Source organism: Mustela erminea, chromosome X (assembly GCF_009829155.1).
Source record: "Mustela erminea isolate mMusErm1 chromosome X, mMusErm1.Pri, whole genome shotgun sequence".
NCBI classification, from domain to species: Eukaryota; Metazoa; Chordata; class Mammalia; order Carnivora; family Mustelidae; genus Mustela; species Mustela erminea.
In genome coordinates this window covers 112,859,850-112,882,895 of record NC_045635.1, presented here as the reverse complement: position 1 = coordinate 112,882,895, position 23,046 = coordinate 112,859,850, and the positions used below count along the sequence as shown (strand labels likewise).

The 23,046-nt window shown below is 42.5% G+C and overlaps 1 pseudogene; it reads right to left on the bottom strand.

The window, feature by feature from the left end:
- Nucleotides 1-19,533: 19,533 nt before the first annotated feature.
- On the bottom strand, nt 19,534-21,669 carry LOC116582365 (annotated as a pseudogene).
- Nucleotides 21,670-23,046: the final 1,377 nt, after the last annotated feature.

Genomic DNA, 23,046 nt, shown 5'->3' with positions numbered 1-23,046 from the left:
AGAGTACTCCCTTTTTATAATACCAAGATTGCTGGGAAATACAATTCAGAAATCTGCTTGCTGAGCAAGGATTTAAAACAAAGAGAGAAGAATAGTCTTGAGGGTTATTTCATTCCAGCTATGGTGAAGCCCAAGGAACTGTCCCTGTTCTGTGGCAAATGATACTTAGAGTCAACCTTTCTCTCTCCCATGTGGTGTCAGATTCACACTGCCAAAGCATGCTCTTCAAATACCATTTTTTTCCCCAGTGTTGAGTTCTACTAAGAAACATCATTGAGGGGTGCCTGCGTGGCTCAGTTAATCATCTGACTCTTGATGTCAGCTCAGGTCATGAACTCAGGGTCGTGGGATCCAGCCCTGTGTTGAGCTCTGTGTTCAGCATGGAGTCTGTTTGTCCCTCTACCTCTGGCTCCTTCCCATGTCCCCCCACCCTCTGCCAATTTCTCCTCTCTCTCTAAAATAAATAAATAAAGTCTTTTAAAAAAAGCCACATTATCGAGTGTGTTAACACCATTGGCTAAGTGACAGTGTAGTGTGTAGTTGACAGTCTCCTTCCATTACGAGTTTATTTTATCAGTTGATTTCTCAAAAAAGCAATCTCAATCCTACCCATTAATCCTACTCTTAGGCTATTATACCCTAGGGAAAACTCACACCTGTTCTCCAAAGACATGTAAATGAGTACTTACAGTAGCAAACTGTCCCAAACTGAAAATGACCCACATGTCCATCAACAGTGAATAAATTATGGCATATCTGTAAAATGGAAACAAAAAGAATGCTCTACAAGTACACACAAAATCACAAATAAACCTGAAAAACAAAGTGGAATAAAGCAAGTCTGAGAGCACATGCAGTATAGTTCCATTTACATAAAGTTCAAAACCAGGCAAAACTAAGTAACACTATATTCATTGAAGATAAATGCATATGTGACAAAAACTATGAAGATAAATGAGGAATAATTTTTTAAATGATTTTATTTCTTTTACAGAGAGAGAGAGACAGCACGAGCAGAGGGAAGTGCAGGCAGAGGGAGAGGGAAAGGGAGAACCAGGTTCCCTGTTGAGTAGAGTCCAATGTGGGGCTCAATCCCAGGACCCTGAGATCGTGATTTGAGCCAAAGGCAGACGCTTCACTGATTGAGCAAGCCAGATGCCCCCAAACTAGGAATAATTACCACAAAATTCAAAAGAGTTTTTGGGGCTTTTGGAGGTGGAGAGGAGGATGGTAGCTGAGGAGGAAATTGGAAGACTTTAAAGGCATCACAGATTTTCATATCATTACTATTCTTTAAACTGTGTATCTGCATTAAATACACTATTACATGTACAACAAACTTCGCAACTTTTTAAAAGTTACTTTTTTCAAAAGGTAATATCATTTCCAAGTTTTTTGAGATGAGAAGATGACCCTCCCTTTAGCTCTTGTCCACCTTTAAAACTCATTTCAAACCTCCTTTTGGAAGCCACCTCTGACTCCCCAGGTTAATTTAATATGGAAAATTTCAAATGTCCACAAAAGGAAGGAAAATAATGTAATGAATCAGCATGTAAGCATCCCTGAGCTTCAACAACTATCCACGCATAGCCAGTCATGTTTCCTCTATACCCCGACACATTCCCCTCACCATCCTGGGTCATCTGAAAACAAATCTCAGCCATCTTATTATTTCATCTGTACATGCTTTGGCAAAAGTCTCTAAAAAATAAGGACCTCTAAAATGAGGGCACAACCCTAATACCATCATTCACTTCAAGAGTTTGACAGACTTCTTAATATCAAATATCCAGATAGTGTTCAATTTTCCCTGTGTCCTATAGTTTTCTTTTTTTTTTTCTTTTCTTTTTTTTTTTTTTTAAAGAGAGAGGGCAATAGGGAGAGAATGCAAGTTGCGGGGAGGAGCAGAGGGAGAGAAAAATTGCGAGCAGGTTCCACGCCCAGCGCAGAGCCTGCCATGGGGCTCAGTCTCACGACCCTGAGATCATGACCTGAGCTGAAATCAAGAGTTGGACACTTAACCAACTGAGCTACGGCACCCCTCCTATAGCTCTTGATTTGTTCAAATCATGATCTAAACAAATTTCACACTGTTGGTTATGTTTTTTAAGTCACTTTGAATCCAAGGTTCCTCCTCCCTCTTTCTTTTTTCTTGCAATCTATTTGCTAAAGAAACCAGATCTGATCAATTTCTTACATTCTGGATTTCTGGCTGATTTAGCTGTCCTCTGCTCATTTCACAAACCTCTCTACCTTTCCTTTTCCCACCATTTTTGATTTCCATCTGTACATTTTCTCGAAGGATAGACAGCAGAAAGGATGCCAAAAGTACAGAATGAAGGGGTGGGGAGTAACCCCTGTGCAGATCGCTACCCTAGGATTCCCTATACTTGACTGGAATCATGAGTTTCTTTGTCTCCCTCCAACACACCTCTTGGGGGTCAACACTATCTTACTTGATTTTTTTATCCTCAGTGCTTTACACATAATTCTACACATAGTAGGTGCTAAATAAACATTTATTGAAAGAATGAATAAAGTTGCTCTCTTGTACTGCTTATGTGCTATACCCCCTTTTCCAACTTTGCAAAAAGATTAAGACTTCGTGAAACTTTGATTTCAACCCCCTGGGGTAAGGTATTATGCAAAATTCTTTTGATAGTTACTTTTCTTTTGAAAAGTTTGACAAATTTCATTGTGAAGAGTGCTTTGTTTATTGTACTTTCCTTTGTTGCCCATTTCCTGAACCACCATGGTCTTGATAAGCTTGTTTGAAATTAAGCACAAAAGTTCCCTGCTCTGTAACTTGATTGGAGGGGCTCCCAGCAGCTTTGCCCTCAGGGGGAATTGTGGGGTAATGGCTTCTGAGTAATGTATTACTCACCAAAGCTTCTTAGAAACTTCTGAGGCAAATTATTACTTTCTGAGATATCTTTGCTCTGTTCCTTGAATTCTATGGGCCACGCCCTCTTGTAGATTTTCCTCCCATACTATATGAAAAACAACATCACCGAGAAAGCTGGAAACAAACTCCCTTTTCTGCAACTTACTCTAATATTTTCTCTTCATTTACAGTTGAGGCATTCATACTCTCTAGTGCACATGGCTAAACCTCCTTCCTGTTAATAGGTACTTGAACCCATATTTACACTCTGTTTTACTTCGTCACAAACACAAAATGTACCAATGCCACCAAATGGGAAAACTTTCCTCTACGCTATTGGACTTGATAATAATTGTCTTCCTTATACATCTGATCCTGTGAAAACCACTGATGTCCTTAGAATTGTTTTAGAAATACTTCCTGTCTTCTTAATCCAGGAAATGAGTCTGGTTCATGGATTTGCAATATTATTTTTATAAAATTGTTATGAACAGGACTGAGTAATTTAAAATTCAACTGAACTCCTCTTGCTGTAGCTCTGTGTGTGTGGGGTTTATGGAATTATGTTTGAAATTGTTGGTGATGAAGTTCCTTCCTCAGTATTTTTTAATGCGGCAGTTAGATTATAGTGAATTAAGATTTCCTGGAGAGCCAATTTTAAGCCATCAACTGGCAGTGAAAGATGAACAAAGACTGGATGACATATTGAAATTATACCTGGCACATAAACTTGTATCAAACACTTCTAATCTGGCAAACAATACAATGAGTGACAGTAAATGCAATCAAACAGAAACTTGGATCAATTATCTTAGAAAGATTGCAGTCAGCAGATAAAAATGGGACCACGGAGTCTTCTGAATTAACTAGCACTGAGAACATGAATAAGTCTTTCATCTTTTATTATTTCATCCTTTTCCTTTGAAGTAAACTTAAAAATAATCCTTTTGCCAACTCCTCAAAATGAAATATTCACTCTATCACTCTTACTCCTTATTAAAAACTGGTATTAGTGTGCCTTTATACTGAAGACATCAAAGAAAGTATGGAGTATACTTGTATAAACATAAGGAAGCCTGTAGTATATTGCTTATTTTTCTATGGAATAAATGCAAAATCATGATACTTCATTGAGCATTTACTGGATTCTACTTGGATTTTCTGAAAGAAAGTTCTCTTTCCTTTTTGAGGCAATCCTTGTTGAATGGATGAAACATGTGGTAATTTGTTTCTAGCGTCTTGAGATCAGTCCCACTTTTCACCCATGATAATGTCCATCGAGTAGAGTACTGTGCTATTTTAGGTTTTCCAATGGGTTTGGATTTTAATAGGTTTATTCCATTGCTAAGAAGTATCTTACTCTTTTATATATGATTGTGCAAGTACATCTGGATGTCATTTGTTCAGACTTTTTTTTTATTATGTATTTTTTTTATTATGTATGATGTATTATATGCCCCCGGGGTACAGGTCTGTGAATCATCAGGCTTACACAATTCACAGCACTCACCATAGCACATACCCTCCCCAATGTCCATAACCCAGCCACCCTATCCCTACCCCCTCACCCCCAGCAACCCTCAGTTTGTTTCATGAGATTGAGTCTCTTATGTTTTGTCTCCCTCCCAATCCCATTCTCTTTCATTTTTTCCTTCCCTACCCCCACAACCCCCTACCCTGCCTCTCAAATTCCTCAATATCAGAGAGATCATAACTGTCTTTCTCTGACTGACTTATTTCGCTCAACATAATACCCTCTAGTTCCATCTACATCGTTGCAAATGGCAAGATTTCTTTTGATGGTTGCATAGTATTCCATTGTGTGTGTGTGTGTGTGTGTGTGTGTGAGTGTGTGTTTGTGTATCTCACATCTTCTTTATCCATTTATCTGTCGATGGACCTTTAGGCTCTTTCCATCATTTGGCTATTGTGGACATTACTGCTATAGACATTGGGATGCATGTGCCCCTTCGGATCACTACATTTGTATCTTTAGGGTAAATACCCAGTAGTGCGATTGCTGGGTCATGAGGTAGCTGTGTTTTCAACTTTTTGAGGAACCTCTATGCTGTTGTCTAGAATGGCTACACCAGCTTGCATTCCCACCAACAGTGTACGTTTTCTTTCTCCACATCCTCGCCAGCATCTGTCATTTCCTGACTTGTTAATTTTAGCCATTCTGATTGGTGTGAGGTGGTATCTCACTGTGGTTTTGGTTTGTATTTCCCTGATGCCAAGTGATGTGGAGCACTTTTTCATGTGTCTGTTGGCCATCTGGATGTCTTCTTTGCAGAAATGTCTGTTCGTGTCTTCTGCCCCTTTCTTGCTTCTTGGCCTTTTGGCTAAGATCAAGTGTTTAGACATTTTTAAATGTCTGAACATATCCTGTTACATGTTGTAGACACCATTGATTACCTGCCACTACCCCCTTTTCCATGATAACAGAACCCCAATTTGTGCCGGTATGAGACACCATGGGTTTTAAGAGAGACTGGGTCCCTTCCCGGCCCTAGTCCCTCCCCTGGCTAAGCCCGGCTTGGTAATTTTTAATTAAAACTTTATTTTTTAGAGCAGATTTAGATTCATAGCAAAATTGAAGAGAAAGTAAGAGATTTTCCATATACCTCTTATCACCACACATGCACAGCCTCCCCATAAATAACATCTCCCTCCAGAGTGGGACATTTGTTACAATCGATGAACCTACACAGACACATCATTATCACCCAAAGTCCAGAGTTTACATTAGTGTTCACTCTTGGTGTTGGACAGTCTATGGGTTTGGACAAATGCACAGTGACATGTATTTCTCATTATGGTATCATGCAGAGTATTTTCACTGCCCTAAAAATCCTCTGTGTTCCGCCTACTCATCCCTCCCTGTCTCTCTGGCCACCCCTGACTGATGTCTCTATTATCTCCATAGTTCAGCCTTTTCCAGGATGGAAATCACACAGTATGTAGCCTTTTCAGATTGTTTGTTTTCCTTAGTAAGATGCATTTTAGGTTCTTCCTGTCTTTTCATGGCTTGATAGATCATTTCTTTTTAGTGCTACATAATATTCCATTGTCCATATGAACCTCAGTTTATCCATTCATCTACTGAAGGACATCCTGGTTGCTTCCAAATTTTGCCAATTATGAGTAAAGCTATTATAAACATCATGTGTAGGTTTTTGTGTGGACACAAGTTTTCAGCTCCTTTGGGTAAATACCAAGAAGTCTGATCGCTGGGCCATAGGACAAGAATACTTTTAGTTTTGTGAGAAACCGTCATAATGTCTTCCAAAGTGGCTGTACCATTCTGCAGTCCCATTAGCAGTGAATGAGAGTTCCTGTTGCCTTACCTCCTCACCAGCATTTGGTGTTGTCAGTGTTCCAGGTTTCTGCCATTCTAATTGGTATCTAGTGGTATCTCATTGTTGTTTTAATTTGCATTTCCCTCCTGATATGGTGAGGAGCATCTTTTCAAATGCTTATTTTCCATCTGTATATCTTCTTGGTGAGGTGTCTGTTAAGCTCTCTGGCTTTTTTTAAAAATCAGGTTGCTTGTTTTCTTACCGTAGAGTTTTAAGTGTTCTTTGTATATTTTGGGTAATCATCATTTATCAGATGTATCTTTTTTTAAAATATTTTTTAAAAATTTATTTATTTGACAGACAGAGACCACAAGTAGGCAGAGAGACAGAGAGAGAGGGAAGCAGGCTCCCCGCTGAGCAGAGAGCCCGATGCGGGGCTTGATCCCAGGACCCTGGGACCACGACCTGAGCCAAAGGCAGAGGCTTCAACCCACTGAGCCACCCAGGTGCCCCTCAGATGTATCTTTTGCAAATCTTTTCTCTCAGTCTGCAGCCATGGTAATTTCATTATCCTTATTAATGAGTGGCTTAGGCATGGATGGACATAAAATCCTGGTAATGACACCTGTGGAGAAGTCTGTTGGAGAGCTTTTGGGAAAGCTATTTTTTTTTTCCAGAAAGGGGCACCAGAAAAGGATGTCCTCTCCTTTGGTCTTTGGAAGTCAATGTTTGAGGACATGATCCCTGGGGCTGTTGTAACAATTTGTAGCTATGAGGAGAGTAGCAGAGAAACAACCTCAGAGGAGAAAAATGGAATGAAGATGAATCCTTGATCATATTCTTGGGCCAGTGAATTACCCAAACTGCCTTATCTCTGTTGTCCTTGCCATAGGACTTAATAAACTCACAATTGCTGGGGCTAGTTTGGGTTATTTTCTATTACTTGTATCCAGGCATCCTAACTGACGTACGTACACAGAGCTGATGGTTCCTATATAACATTAGGTGACATCATTCTTTGTCTCCTGACACTACACTAAAATTTCATAGATTCAGCCCCATTAGGGCTGAAGTCAATGTGAAATAATTAAAATAGATTTATACGGTGTGCCTTTCTTTTGTCATTACTTTTACTTTATTAAGAATGTGTAGTTATAAAAGCACCAGTTTTATCATAGAAAATTACAAAGAAAGTCCTTGTATTTTTTCTTTTTAAAACAGCAGAATTACTGGAGGTGTGCTCATTAAATTTGCAATGACACAGAGATAGGAGAACACCATATGACAGTCAAGATTCAGAAATATTTCAACAAGCTGTAACGATGAGCCCAAACCAACAAGGTGAAATGTAATAGAGAGAAATGAACATTTTGCATTTAGGTTAGAGCTGAGGGCTGTGGAGGCTCAGCCTGAGAGTTAAAGGCTGTTTATATGAAAAGTATCTGGGGGTTTCAGTTAAGCGCTAATTCGCTAAGTGCCAGGATTAGGACAGGAGGGAAAATTACTCAAAATGTAAATATATAAATCCTGCCTTCATTCAACAAGTATTTATTAAGCATGTATTCAACAAATGCATATGGCAGCTGGTTAAGAGGAAGGGCTTTGGACTTCAACTGTTCTCAGCTTGGACTATGTGATCTTAGGCAAGTTTTCTCACTGTGTCTCAGTTTTCTTAACTGTAAAATAGGACTGATAACAACACATGGTGGCTGAGAGAACTGAGTGAGAATATATGTTAAGTACTTATTAGCAATAATATTTTTTAGTACTTGGCCTTGCATTAGATCAATTGTGGTAATTTACCCACAATAATCTGCTTTGTTCATTTTTTACCTGGAGAACTTATTTATTTTTTTTTAAGATTTATTTATTTGAGAGAGAGAGAGAGAGCAAGAGAGAGAATGAATGGGAGGAGCAGGAGGAGATGGAGAGAGAAAATCTCGAGCAGACTCCATGCTGAGCATAAGGTCGGACATGGGGCTCCATCTCACGACCCTGAGATCACGACCTGAGCTGAAACCAACAACTGGGTGTTTAGCCCACTGCACCCTGGAGGTGTAAAGTCCCCTGGAGGACTTTACTTTTATACCATATTTTGAAGCACACTGAGAGACTAGGGAATGACCAGGCAAGAATGAAAAGAGGGTCTCTGGAAATAATACTGTCGGAGGAGTCATTTCAGGCATTAAACATTTGATCTGAAAAGAGTTCATATATTTAAACAGGAGCCCCATGGATCAGGTAATACATTTACTTAGTGTTGCTCCAAAGGGAACCCTGGGCACGATAAGGAGAAGCAGAATTCAGCTCAACATACTGAAGACCTTAACTATGATTGTTATGCGATAACCGCATGGCCTAATTGGAAAAGCAGTGACCTCCCTGTCATTATTGTAAGTACTTGGGCAGAAGCCAGATGGGCATCTGTCAGGGAGGTTGTGGGGAATTCAGTGAGTCCTGCAGTTGTAGATGTGACTTGGGCTCCTTTTAGTAGTAAGGTTCGGACTGAATTTTTCACCCATGTATCCTTGGAAAGTTTTATAACCCATAGGGAATATTAAAGCACCATCAGGGAAACTATTGTCCTGTCCATTTCGCAGAGTCTAAAGTTTCAGAATTCAAATGTCCTCTGGAGACTAAGTAGATGTATTTCTCAATTACTGGTCTATGAATCGGTAAGAGAATTAAAAAACAAATTACTTATTTTTACATTTTATTAATTTTTCTTCCATTATAAAAGTACTACAAATACATTAAATAAAATGGTAAAAGAGAAAGGAAGGAAAAATCAGTTCTACATCATTTTTATGCATAGTGTTTAATATATGACCTGCATTTCATACATATAGATGTATCAACACAATAATATATAATTATATTTGTATATATACAAATATGCAATATATAAAATATATAAATGCAATATAGAGTATAAAATATAAATATGGTATATAATATAAATAAATAGGGGTGCCTGTGTGGCTCAGTAGGTTGGATGTCTGACTCTTGATTCGGCTTGGTTTGCAGGCTTAGGGTTGCAAAATCTAGCCCCATGTCGGGCTCTGTGCTCAGCACAGAGTATGCTTGAGATTCTCTCTCTCCCTCTCCCTCTGCTCTTTCCCCTGTGTGCACGCTTTCTCTCAAATAAATGAAATCTTTAAATATATATATATATTTAAATAATCTTTATAATCTTTAATATATGATCTTTAAATACATAATCTTTAAATATATATTATATATAAATATGTGTTATAATAATGTGTTATATATATAACACATATTTATATATTTATAAATATTTATATATATTTATATATATTTTATATATATTTATATTTATATTTATATATATAACACATATTTATATATAATATATGTATATATAGGGTTTTTGCTCTTTTCACTATGTAAGAGTTGTACTAGTTTGCTAGGGCGGCTGTAACAAAATACTACACATAGGGTAGTATAAACAGCAAAAACTTGTCTCAAAGCTCTGGAGGCCAGAAGTCTGAAACCAAGGTGTCAGCAGGACTGGTTCTTTCTGAAGGCTATAAGGAACAGTCTGTTCCAGGCCTCTCCTCTAGGTTCTGGTGGTTTGCTGGCTGCCTTTGGCATTCCTTGGCTTCTGCTACATTGTCCCAGTCTGTGCCTTCGTTGTCACTTGGCCTTTTCCCTGTGTGCATGTCTGTTCCCCAATTCCGCCCCCCCTTTCACAAGGACAACAGTCACATTGGATTAGGGACCCACCCTCGTCCAACATGATCTCATCCTAACTTAATGAATCACATCTGCAATGATCTTATTCTCATATAAGGTCACGTTCTAAGGTACTGGAGGTGAGGACTGCCATTTATGAATTTTGGGGGTACACAATTCAACCCATAACAAGGATCAAACCAATTTATGGTGCCATCTACAATGTATAAGGGTGCCTGTTCTGCTGTATCCTCAGTGACATCAGGTTTTATTTTAAAAAGTGTTTTTTTGTTTTTTTTTTTTTTTTGGCAACTAGCTGAAGGATTGCACCATCGTGGTGTTTTAATATATACTCCTCTCTCAGAGAGTATGGATGGTTTTCTATTTGCTTACTAGTTGAATGTCTTCTTTTATGAAATGTCTGCTCGTGTCTACTGCCTCTATTTTTTAAATTATGAAAGTAATATATCACAAAAGATCTGAAAAACAGAGAAAATAAAAACCACCCCTCATGCCACTACTCCAACATAGCTATTAACATTTTTATTGCCTTCTAGGCAATTTTCATATGCATGTTTTACTCTTGTAATTGTGGTGTACACATAGTCTTATATCCTGCTTTTCTCACCTTACAGTGTATTACATATGGAAATGGGTTAATCTATAATGTACTAGAATGGCTCATTCTTCAGTAATTATGAATTCAGAACCAGGCTTCTGGTATTAGACAAATAAAAGCTTTCCTAAGGATATACTACCTCGCCATTACTGGGACACAGAATAAGAGGATCTCTAGTTGTAAGAAAGTTAAAATTCCATTTCTGTGCCATGGCCTATCTGTGGGCATCTGGCACACAGATGTCTAATACATGTTGGAAAAACTGACAGCTTAGTTATTAGACAGGATTTTTATTCATTATTTTGGTGAGACGAGTCAGTTTTCAGGGTTTTCTTTGTCTGAGGCTACAGGCGTCATACATTTAAGAACCAGCATCTTACTAGGCAAAGCAGAAGTTGAACCAGTGTTAAGACTCACCGTTTTAAAAATATATTTTAGAAGTCATAAGTGAAAAAAAGGTTTTACAAAGTATTTTTTTCTTTTTTCCTTCCTTTAAAGATTTTATTTATTTATCAGAGAAAGAGAGAGAGTGAGCACGAGCAGGGGGCGTAGCAGGCAGAGGGAGAAGCAGGCTCCCTGCTGAGCACGGAGCCTGATATAGGACTTGATCCCATGACCCCAGGACCATGACCTGAACTGAAGGCAGACGCCTAACCCACTGAGCCACTGAGGCATCCCTATGAAGTATTTTTCAAAGTGCACTTATATATATCAAAAACTATGATTTCACAAAAACAAATCTGTTCCATGGACAAAATCTAAACAGGAAATCCCCCTTTTTCCCTTTGTAAAGAAAAAAACTCATGTTAGAACTGAGAGATGTTGCAACTTATCATTTGTCCATCTTCTGAAACAAGCTGAGCTAAAAGAAATATCTGATGGTGTCTGTAATGTTACAGGTGTATATCGCCAATATGCACCAAGGAATTATTTTTTCTACTTTGTGTCCTTCCTCTTATTTCTTTGGTAACATTTTGCCCACATTGTCACTAGTATTTCAGTCTTTCCAATTAAAATGTAAAGACTGGCTTCAAAATGAAACTCAGAAGTTTTCACATATGAAAAAAACATTAAAGTTGTATAAAAAATAGTGCTTCTCAAACTATGAAGCTCTTCTCTAAGAATTTCCAATTCATAGTGGACCAATACTTCTATAAAATATAATAAGAATTAACTATTAGAAGAATATTTTTAAAAATCACCATGGCATAGAGAATAAAAATCCAAAAATTTAAGAGACTCTGGAGACATGAAAATTACCTTGTCAAGTTTCTATATATTTTTAAATGCTTAATCTTTTTTAAAAAAAGATTTTATTTGTTCATTTGACAGAGAGAAACATGGGAAAGGGAGAAGGAGGCTTCCCGCCAAGCAGAGAGCCCAATGTGGGGCTCGATTCCAGGACCCTGGGATCATGATCTCGGCTGAAGGCAGATGCTTAACGACAGAGCCACCCAGGTGCCCCTTAAATGCTTAATCTTAATTCCTGAATTTATTTAGATATGGACTGGTAACAAGTAGTCTACAGACAACACTTTGAGTAGAACTGATATAAGGCATAGACCCTATCCAGGGGTGCCTGGGAGGCTCAGTCAGTTAAAGCATCTGCCTTTGGCTCAGGTCATGATCCCAGGGTCCTGGGAATGAGCCCCACATTGGGCTCCCTGCTCAGCAGAGGAGTCGGCTTTTCCCTCTCCTCCTACCTGCTGCTCTGCCTACTTGTGCTCTCTCTGTCAAATAAATAAATAAATAAAAATCTTTTTAAAAAAAAAGACATAGACCCTGTTCTCAAAGAGCTAAGAATCTTGTTAGGGTGAACATTGTGAGAATATGTATAACTAAGCATAAAACTGTATTATAATCTGTGTTACCCCAGACCTAGAGCATGTAGGCATGATTAATCATCAACTCCATTTCCAGCCCCTCTCCCCTCTTTGGAGGATGAGGAGTGGGGCAAAAATCCCAAGCTTCTAATCATGGCTTGGTGACCAGCCCCCATCCAAGAGCCCACCAAGAATCACCTCATTTAAACAAAAAGATACTCCTATCACTCCTTGGGAAATCTCAAGAGATTTAGGAAGTCTGTGTCAGGAACTGGGTCAAAGGCCAAATATTAGAACAAAAGATATTCCTAATGCTCTTATCACTAAGGGAATTACAAGGGTTTTAGGAGCCTTGTGCCAGGAACTGGGGACAGAGACCAATATATATTTTATCTATTACCCTGCAGTGAGCAGGTTGCTCTAGGTCTCTGTCCCCAGAGACCTACATGAAGAAGGCTCCCTAAAATCTCAAAGGTAGGAAGTTCAGAGAGCCTTCAGGTTAATGAACACATCCACCTACCAGGAGGGGGACCCACCCCGGCTACACAGGGACAGGAGCTCCCATGCTTGGGACCCTTCCAGACACTGCCTTATGTATGTTTTTATTGGTTGTTCATCTGTATCCTTTATCATATCCTTTTATAATAACCCGGTAAACAGTAAGTAAACTGGGTTCCTGAGTTCTGGGAACAACACTAGCAAATTAATTGAACCTGAGAAGGGGGTTGTGGGAAAATCTGGTTTAGAGTTGGTAGATCAATGCACAGGTGACAATCTGAACTTGCTGTTGGCATCTGAAATAGGGAAGGAGCGGTTTTGTGGGACTGAGCCTTTAACCTGTGGGATCTGATGCTATCTCCAGGTAGACAGTGTCGGAACTGAATTGAGTTGAGTAAAAGAGATACATAGGAGGAAGACTGAGGTTGTTTCTTATCTTAAAGGTAAAGGGAGTACAACATGGACAAAAGAGCACACATCTACCTTTCCAGAGACACAAAAGATATTAACAGTTAAAAGAAGTAAAACTGTCAAAAAAAATAGATGAAAACAGCTATATAAATTGTAAAACGTAAGTCTTCGTTAATTCATGGTTCTTTTAGTTGTATGACTGGAAAATTCACAGATTTCATGGAGAAAACTGCCATTATTCTGTCTCAATAATCACAATGTGGTCAGAAGAAGTCACACATAGCATTTCTCTCTCTTCCACAGCAACCCCCTCCCAGTTATTTCTTGAAATCCCTGAGAATGTAATCTTATTAGCACTAAGCTCTCAAGTGGTCTTGTCTGTACTCTTCCATTATCTGGTGACCTGATACCAGGGCTTTGATGCTGATGCAGTTATCATTACTGGCAGGGCCTACCAGAGATACTGCTGTCTTCAACTTCTTAGTTTCAAGTATGAGAAGCTAAAGTTTTGTCAGTTAGGTTTAATGAACCCAAGAGGTGCCGGTAAACTTTCCCAGGCCCTTGGTCCCAGACTCATGTACCCTGACAACGAGAAAAACAGCACTATCTACGTGCTATTAATTAGTTCAGAGTGATTTCACATCCTGTAGCCCCATCATCCCAAACCACACAAGGTGTTAATGTCCCAAGTGGTATCGTAACTGAATCTTCAGTAAGCCTTTCCAACAATCTATGAGACCTGATGCTTCCGTGATGATGTATGTGAAACCAGTGAATCCCATGCACTTCAACCCAGATTATCAGTAGAAGCAACAAACTCTGAGTCCCTGACAAACTAATGTACTTTTAGGTGACTAGCCGTAACCTTATGGCAGGTGGATTGCACTAAATCCCTTCCATTATGGATGGCGCGACAATCTCCCTTAGTAGAAAAGAAACTCTTTCTGGACTTGCTCTCCCTGACGCTGCTGGTACATTTTTCTGCAATGGAGACTAGGGCCTTTGGGGATGCATTCTACTTGAGACATGCAATTTCTCACTGTCTGTGTCCATTTTCAGTAGTTCTTCACATGTTTACCTTTCAAAGGCTTTGGTAGTCTGGTGAAGTTTATGGGCCCCTTCTCAGAGCAGTATTTTTTTGGAAAGATTTTATTTATTTGACAGAGAAAGAGACAGCGAGAGAGGGAACACAAGCAGTAAGAGAGGGAGAGGGAGAAGCAGGCTTCTCGACAAGCAGGGAGCCCGATGCAGGGATCGATCCCAGGACCCTGGGATCATGACCTGAGCCAAAGGCAGACACTCAACTGACTGAGCCACCAGGCACCCCCTCAGAGTAGTATTTTTTAAGTGCAACATATAAAACACATAAGACTATTAAGGAAGCCAGTACTATATAATAATATATTGTACTATTTTCAGGCAACTTAGGGTTCTGTGGACCCCAAATCAAGAGGTTAAACTTGTTACTAATCCTCTACTTTCACTTCCAGATCCATAATCATTTGACCAAACCGTGAACCTCTGCCAGTGAATTGGTACAGAAGAGACGTTGGCAAACTGTAGTCTGTTACCTGGTTTTCTGAAGGAGGTTTTATTGGAACACAACCAGATCCATATATTTACACCCTTGCAGTCGTTTTCGCACTGCAAGGGTGGTGTTGAGCAGTCACCACAGAGATCGTATGTGGCCTACGAAGCAGAAAATATTTATTGTCTGCACTTTTAAAGAAAAATTTGCAAGTCCTGGTCTAGATCCTGGCCTAAAGGCCCAGCAAGCAAAGTGGACCAGAAGTATTCCTTGAAGTTCTGCCCTCTGGAGGATTTTCCTTCTCCGTTGTCCCCTGGAGATACCGCTCAGGGCTCTAATGCTGGAAATTTCACTTCTGCCTGTTGCAGGCCTAGTCTGCAGAGCCAAGTGAAATAAGCCTTGAGCCCTCTATGAGGCTGTAGGTGGGAGTCACCGAGCTATAGGGCATGGACAGCTGTGCTAGGACTTTTACTTGCCAAAATCCATTCAAGCCACTTGCCAAAAACACAGCTTCCACTGAAGATGAAATGCTTCAGGGCACACCTAAATTTAGAGCGAGGCAGTTCTCTGCATGCAATCCAGGACAGGCAGTTTGGATGATGTGGTTGCTTGAAGATATATATTAGAAATCTAATCTCGATCAAAAACTAGAAGCAAGACAGGAACTGGTTTTAAAGGAGAAAAGTTACTTCCTTAAAAGAACATATAGGTTTGTTCCAGAACTCCAGGGATGTCTTGCTGTGATTCACTGGAATGAACTTTCCACACATTGTAAAATCATAACTTGCCAGAAATGTTTTTGGTGCCACTGAGTTTCTTGGATGACAAGGGTCAGGTGGTAGAGCCATGTCCACTAGAGCGTGGACCACATGGAGTACCATCCCTTGCTCTGGGCCTTCTCAAGGAGGGAGCGTTACAGCTTTGTAGGCCAGTACATGGAAAGAGGCAACCAATCAAATGTAATATATGTTTCCTTCAACAGCCACTGAAGTCCAGTAAACAGTAGGGGCTCCATGATGTAACAACTTTCCATTCCCAGTGGACATGTTATCCAATATGTCCAAGGTCACTACTGGACATAACTGGTCTCCCCCACCCCAATTTTACTGAGGTGTCAGCAGGCCCTTGCATTTTCTGGAGAAGTATCACAATTTTCTAGCATCTGGGGTACCTGTTAATTTTTACTCTCCAGATTCAGTCAACACGATGTCATCGATGGTAGACTAGCATAATGATGTCTCATGGGATGATGAGATGATCACTATTTCCTGCAAATTGGTAGCACATGGCTGAAGAGTTGGCACACACTGTGGCAAGACAGTGGTGTTCTGCTCTGGTGTTCTCTGTTTATTGCTCGTTTTGTCGCTATTTCGAATTTTGCTCTTTTGTATATCATGGGGTTTTTTTTGCATCAATTCTAGTTCTATAAAATATTGCATTAAAATATTATTTATCTTGGTTACTGAGTGCTTTGATGTTCCCTCAAATTTTGTGTCTGAGCTGAATGCTTTGCTCATCTCACCCCAGCCCCATGCTGATTGACATATAGAGAAGATGCGCCCATTAGATCAATGCTGCTTGTCAAGTGTTTATAAGATCATATTTGGAACACTAGTCACAATTAGAGTTGACATAAAATGAATGATAATCTAAGGTCACTTTGAGACCCACCTGCTTTTTAAAGTAGCCAAATATGAATTAAGTCATCACTGTTACATCTTTCAAGTCATTGATGGCAACATTTATCCCTGCAATTCTATCTACCAGGGAGGCAATATTGCTTTCTTATTAGGGACTGGAGCTCCAGGAGTTTCTGCTTGGCCCTTTCTTCCATAAGTCTTAAAAGCTTTGCTTCTGTGGCTCAAGGAGCCAGGTGGGAATTCTATCATTTATTAAGGATATGCCTGTCATTTATATCTTCAGGAACTGAAGATATTTCCACTGAACTGGGTTTGGTAGTTTCATTGGGCCCAGAGCAAGACCAACAAGGGTCAAAAACTGCACTTGCATCTTGTCAATCCCTATCCTAAGTCTATAACCTGTAACTGTAGTGTCCTGGCTGATCAGAAGTTAGTGTTTAACTCAGAACTAGGATTTATTATTCTTCAAAATTTGGAATATTTCCTTTTCACCAGGAAAAATGGCTGCGGGTTCACAGTGGATGGGGGAGCTAAGAGAAAAAAAAGTATGCATACATACTTGGGGTGTTCTTCCTTGAGGGTATTTGGCCTCCTTTCATTTATGGGATCTTAAATTTATAAATCAACTTAGATCTGGTAATTGAGTGAAAGGTTATGACTCACTATTGTGGTAGATCAGGACAGTTTTCCATTCACTAAACCAGGAGGTTTGTCAGTTACAGAAGGATCTCATGGCCTGTCCATCCATTTGTGTCCTAGGGCTCTTGCTCAATTATATAATGCCAAAGATTGTTGTGAATTACAATTTCTAGTTACTATACAGGTCCTGCTATGGATTCTAGTAGTCACCCCAGCTGTGTCTACATTGGATCAGTGCTCCCATCTAGTCTTTGCTAGCCCAGGACCTTAATTACCCCCATTGAGATTAGCAAGCTCATTTTGACCACAATATGTCACACTAGCACACTCGCCTAGAGAAAAGAGCTAATAAGGTTGTTTTAAAAGATAAGAGGGCTTGAGTAGCAAATGTGGAGGGAGCCTAGAGTTGGAAAAATCATACTTTCCACCCATCATAGTAAAGATTAGATCAGGGAGAAAATAATCAACTGATGCTAAAACAAAGGGGGAAATTGTGATGAGCATCAGAATATTTGCACTGTTCTTAAAATGTCTCTCCACAGACTGCTTATTAGTTGCTAGAGAAAACACAGTAATTGTAAAGTGGGAAACCTAGAAAACAACTTGATTGGCTGATGAAAATTTACATCGCCCATGGGGGGCAGCCAGACATCCTGTGCCTCCCAATATTATGCTCTGAGAAGGACACAACATCAATTATGCAGTTGTCTAGCCAGGAATGCATAATGTGAATCTAAACATGAGGAAATATTAGACAAACTGCAAATGAGGAGCATTAAAATAAAAGGAAGGACTGTATTTATCAAAAATCTCAATGTCAGATAAGAAAGACTGTGCATGTTTCAGACTAGAGAAGACTAGAGAGACATGACAACTCAATGCAAGACTGGATCCCAGGCTCAAGGGTAAGGATGTGCTAGACAGGGCATTATTGGTCAATGGACAAAACTGAACTATGGGAATTAGATCAAAGCTCTGTAGTCATGTTACATTTTTTTGATTATTTGATATGGCTTTATTTTCTGATCATCCAACTGTGTCCCACAACCAGCCTGAGCGCTCACCAGTCAGCGATCCTGACAACCCAGCCCGCCTTGGGGAGGGATGAAGGGGGAAGGATGAGCTAATGCTGGTGCCTGCATCCAGCACCCCAGAGTGATCAGTCTGGCTGGGCACTCAGGAAACAGTCTTGGGGGGAGACAGGCCACCCAGTGGGGCACAGAAAAGGGGAGATGCAAAAGAGAACCTGTGGCCCCCATGCCTGCCCCTCCCTAGGCCCGGCTCGGCCAACATCTGGCACGGCAGCCTTGCCAGGAAGTCTGGCTGGAAAAAGGCAGGAGGTCCCAGATGGAGGCAGAGACGCCATCCTGTAGGAGCCTGTCCCTTCCAGCAAGTGGAGAGCTGGTTTCTGGGCAAGGAGTGGCTGGGCAGCAGACCGGAAGATGGCAAGACCTTCTTGGGGGCAGAGGAGGCTGGTGCCTGAGCTCCTCATCCCTCATCCCTCATCTTGACCTTCCTCCCTGCACAAAACACCTAATGGATTATACTGCTAATGAATCGGTGCACCGGGAAGAAACACCTGGGCCTCCATGACGTCAATTTCAGCGGGGCTCGAGTGTCCTCTTCATGCCCCTCTCTTACGAGGCACCTGATCCGTGGGGTTCAGGCCCTGACTGTCCTCTCCAGGTTCTGGGAAGGGCAGCCCTGCCAGCCCCACTGGGGGGGAAGGAGTAGGGAAGGAGTAGGGAAGCTGAGGCTGCACATTTCTCCTGTCATCTCTGCTCAACACTCTCGCTCCTGCCCCAGTTTGGATGCCCTCCTAGGACCCTGAAGCAGAAGCTGTCCCAGAACACAAACTCTTTTCTACAGGTGAGGAAACTGAGGCCCAGAGGGACTGAGGTAAGAGGCAGAGGAGCCAGGGGGCCTACTCCAGGGCCGCCTCTTGCCCCAGGGTCTCTGAAGGCACTGGGACCCTAGGCGGACAGGCCCAAGCTCCCTGGGGTGCGGCAGGAGGGCAAAGGCAGTGAGGAGCACAGGAGAGGGCGAGTGGCGCAAGGAGCCCGACAGGGAGGCCACTGGGAGTTCAGAGCACCAGCTGTCCATGGGGACTTGGGGGACATGCATCCAAGGCTACACCCTGAGCTAGTCCCCTCAGCCCTGGCCAAGGCGGGGGAGACACAAGTCTTCTGAGGAAGGGGCCAGAACCAGGGACCCGGAGGCTGACCCTGCCCTCCTTCAGACAAGAGGAGAGAGTATCTCAGTCACCATAGGGTGACTGGGGCAGGGTGGAGGACAGACACAGAGCTGGGAGTCTCTGGTCAGCGCTGAGGGTAGGAGTAGGGAAGCTGAGGCTGTACATTTCTTCTGTCATCTCTGCTCACAAGCCCTGAGGACGATGGGGTCACCTCCAGGGCTCGGGGCTCAATGGCAGGCTCATTCCCAAGTCCATGGCTTGGCCCTGGGACTTCCACATAAATGCTCCTCCAAGGGAGTTCAAAGGACAAAAAGGAGAAAGACTCCCCAAGTCCTCAGGAGCAACACACAAAAGCTCTGTGATTCCAGGTTGGGGCCTCTCAGCAAGGGATGAAGCCCTGCCTTCTTGCCAGCTGCTGAGCAGGGAGGGGTGGCAGGTGCAAAGCTCCCTGCATTGGTGGGTGGCCACGGCACGGCATTTGGGAGCAGTCCCTGAACTGTTTTGTATAGGATGCTGCAGTGCTGGAGGCAGTAACCCTGCCTCAAGGAAGGCCTGAGGGCCACCTGCAGGGTCACCTGCTTCTAGGCAGGATGGAAGGGGGATGCCGAGGACTCACCTGGCCAGGGTGGCCCTCCCACAGAGGGCTTGCCTCCCACCTAAGCTCCTGCTTGCTCACCTGGACTGCTGTGTAGGTCGCCCCGAAGTAGGCACCAATGCAGATGGCCAGGAGCAAGGAGAAAATGGCTGGCTTGACCCTGTAGGCTCTTATAACCTGCTTCAGGTGGTCATGGAAGACAAACTCAGGGTCTCGTTTATCAGCTGTGATGTGGTGCTGCTTCCCTTCCTTCTGGTAGTGACTCAGGAAGTGTTCTCGCATGCTGAGGAACATGCAGTATTTGTCCACCAGCTGGGTGGCTTGGGGCTGGCTGGTGAATAATCCCATTGCCAAGTCCAGCTGTTTCTCTTGGATCATCTGCTCTAGGAAGACCAGCATGTCTCAGGGGTTCCCTGCGCTGGCAGGTTATAAATGACTCGGGTCAGGGCTTCTGCATTGAGCCTCAAGTTGTAGGTCAGAGTTTTAGAACAGACCTGAGATCTCATGTCCATGCTGCTACTGCCCTGGCTGTCATGGGTTAGCGGGGCGGGGGGGGGGGCTCCCCATGTGGGCCAGGGTGAAGGCAGACAGCCAGAGTTTGGTGAAGCACTCATGCTCCCAGGCCAGGATGTTCTCAGTGAGGTTGATCTTGTGTACCATGGAGAACAGCAGCTCCAGGAACTGGCCGCCACTGTCTACAGCTCTGCAGGAAGGGAAGTTGCAGCATCTCCTTGCAAGGTGGCTGGGACGTATGAAGATACAGGCTGTCCGCTTGGCCCACGGTGTCAGAGGACAAAGGCAAAGGACAAAGTCCACGGTATACTGGCGTATGCTGGAATCTGTGTGGTCCATGTTGTCTTCCAATCAGTGCTTGGTTCCCTGGTAGTCGAACTTGCCCCTCCACAAGCAAAGAACAGAAGATTGTACACTGTGTGGGTGCGCTTGTTGGCGTAGAGCTTGGAGAAGTGGTGGGTGAGCCGTAGCAATACAGAGATGCCGCTCTCGTTTGAGTCCATGTCATGCGACAGCCAAGAGGCCACTCTGAAGGCGTCGTAGTGAGCAGTGACGATGATGGTGGTAAGGTCCTCTCCACCCAGCCACATCAGCCGCCAGTCTCTTGCAGCCTTGCTGTGGACTCCGCTCATGACCATCCGGAAGCTGTTGGCCATGGTTGGGTGGAGCGGTAATTTGGCAACAGAGGCAGAGCCCTGGGAAGCGGAGCTGGCCTGCGCCTGTGTGTAGATGGAGGGCAGGACCTCATCGTGCACAGCAAGGAACATGGGGGCAATGGTCTGCATGGCCAGCAACTTGGACCCCATCTCCACGAATTGCCGGATGACGTCCTGGGACAGAAAGGCCACGGCCTATGGCAGGACCGGGAGCATGGCGCTGGCCGCCTGCCCCAAGGACTTCTGGTACTGCTCAGAGAAGCGCCGCAGCCGGAAGCACGCAGCCGCGGCTCGGCTCCGCACGTCCACATTGATGCGTGCGCCTGCGCATTGAGAGCTGTGGTCGCAGTGCCCCCGCAGCTGGGTGGGGAGGGGTCAGGCTCGGCGGACGCCTTGAGGGTGAGCAGAAGCCGGTGGTTTTCAGGATGGGACTAGGCAGTAAGGGTGCCCGTGTGGGTCATATTGCTTCCTGCAGTAGATGAACTCGTGCAGTGCATCGGTAATGGAGCCGAGTGGCAGGCACGACACCTTCGGCATGTTCTCCAGGCCCTTACCCACTTCTAACAGCATCCTGGGCCGCCGTGGGCCACACGGGGCGATTCCTGCACACTTACGTCAGTATGGGTAACCACCGGGGCCCCTGTATTCATGTTAAACTCAGTGAACTTCATACCTTTACTGGGGTTACCTAAGAGAATATTCCTGTTCTGAGAAAATACACCTTGAAATATTTAGGGATAAAGGACCACGATATAGGCCACTTATTTTGAAAAAGTTCAGAAAGTATTCTGTTTATATATATACACACGTATATAAAGAGCCCCACACAAATGCTAAAACAAATAAGCTAAAATGTTTTTTTTTAAAGTGAGTTTTCTTTTTTTATTTTTTAAGATTTGTTTATTTGACAGAGAGAGATCACAAGTAGGCAGAGAGGCAGGCAGAGAGAGAGAGAGGAGGAAGCAGGCTCCCCGCTGAGCAGAGAGCTTGATGCGGGGCTCGATCCCAGGACCCTGAGATCATGACCTGAGCCGAAGGCAGAGGCTTAACCCACTGAGCCACCCAGGCGCCCCTCAAATAAAAATGTTAACAATAGATGTATTTGGTTAAAGGGTATATGAGTAGTTTTTGTGTTATTATAACCCTTCTGAAAGTTTCACATTCTTTTCAACAAAACAAAAAGATATTTGGGCGTAACTCAGTAATTTGTCTCAAGTTTTTAGTGAAGATATAGTCATCTGGCCTTTCAGAGGATGTAATTAGAGAGTGAGCAGGCAAGTCTCTCCCGATAAATTTACACTAGTATATTTCTCTAGCTAAGTCTTTGAATTCTTTCCTTTGCATCATGCTGAGGGATTTCTAGGGTTTCAGGATTTAGTCTAGATTTGTGCTAATCAGATCAGTAAGATAATAGAAGTATATCCTAATGCTCTAGCTACCAGACATATGGGCAAACTCTATCATCCTTACTACAACATCCCAAGTTTCTAGTAACATATAAACTAACAAATTCCTGCAAGTCTTTTGGGATCTTCTGCAGTGACTGTGCATTTCGGGTGAGCAGTGGTAGGAGGTCAGGAGCTGCTGCCTCTGACTAGAGATGAGACCCTTTTAGCAGAGTCAAATAAACCCAGGAGTTTCAGTCTATACTTTGAAGTGAGAAATGAGGGTCGTTGTTACATTTTGGTTTTAACTTATCCAATGTTCTAAAATGCAACATCTCTACCCCTTAGGTCCTGTCATTTCTTAATGTTCCAGAGCAAAAGTTCTGCTGTTTCCAGATGCGTCCTCCCGCCCCCACGAACACTCTGTTCCAGGTGAGCACTGGTCATAACTTACATTGGTCATTTTCTTATTGGGCATTGCTAGATTTCTGTCTTGGATTACTCACTGGAGCTTCATTCACTCCTGCCCTATCTCTGCTAGGTTAGTGGTATGTACTAACTATGAGAAATAGATTTGGAATAAATCTTAAACTTATTCTTGTCAAAGAAATTTAACATAAATTGTCTGGTATTCTCTTTCATCATCACAAAACCATGTGAGAT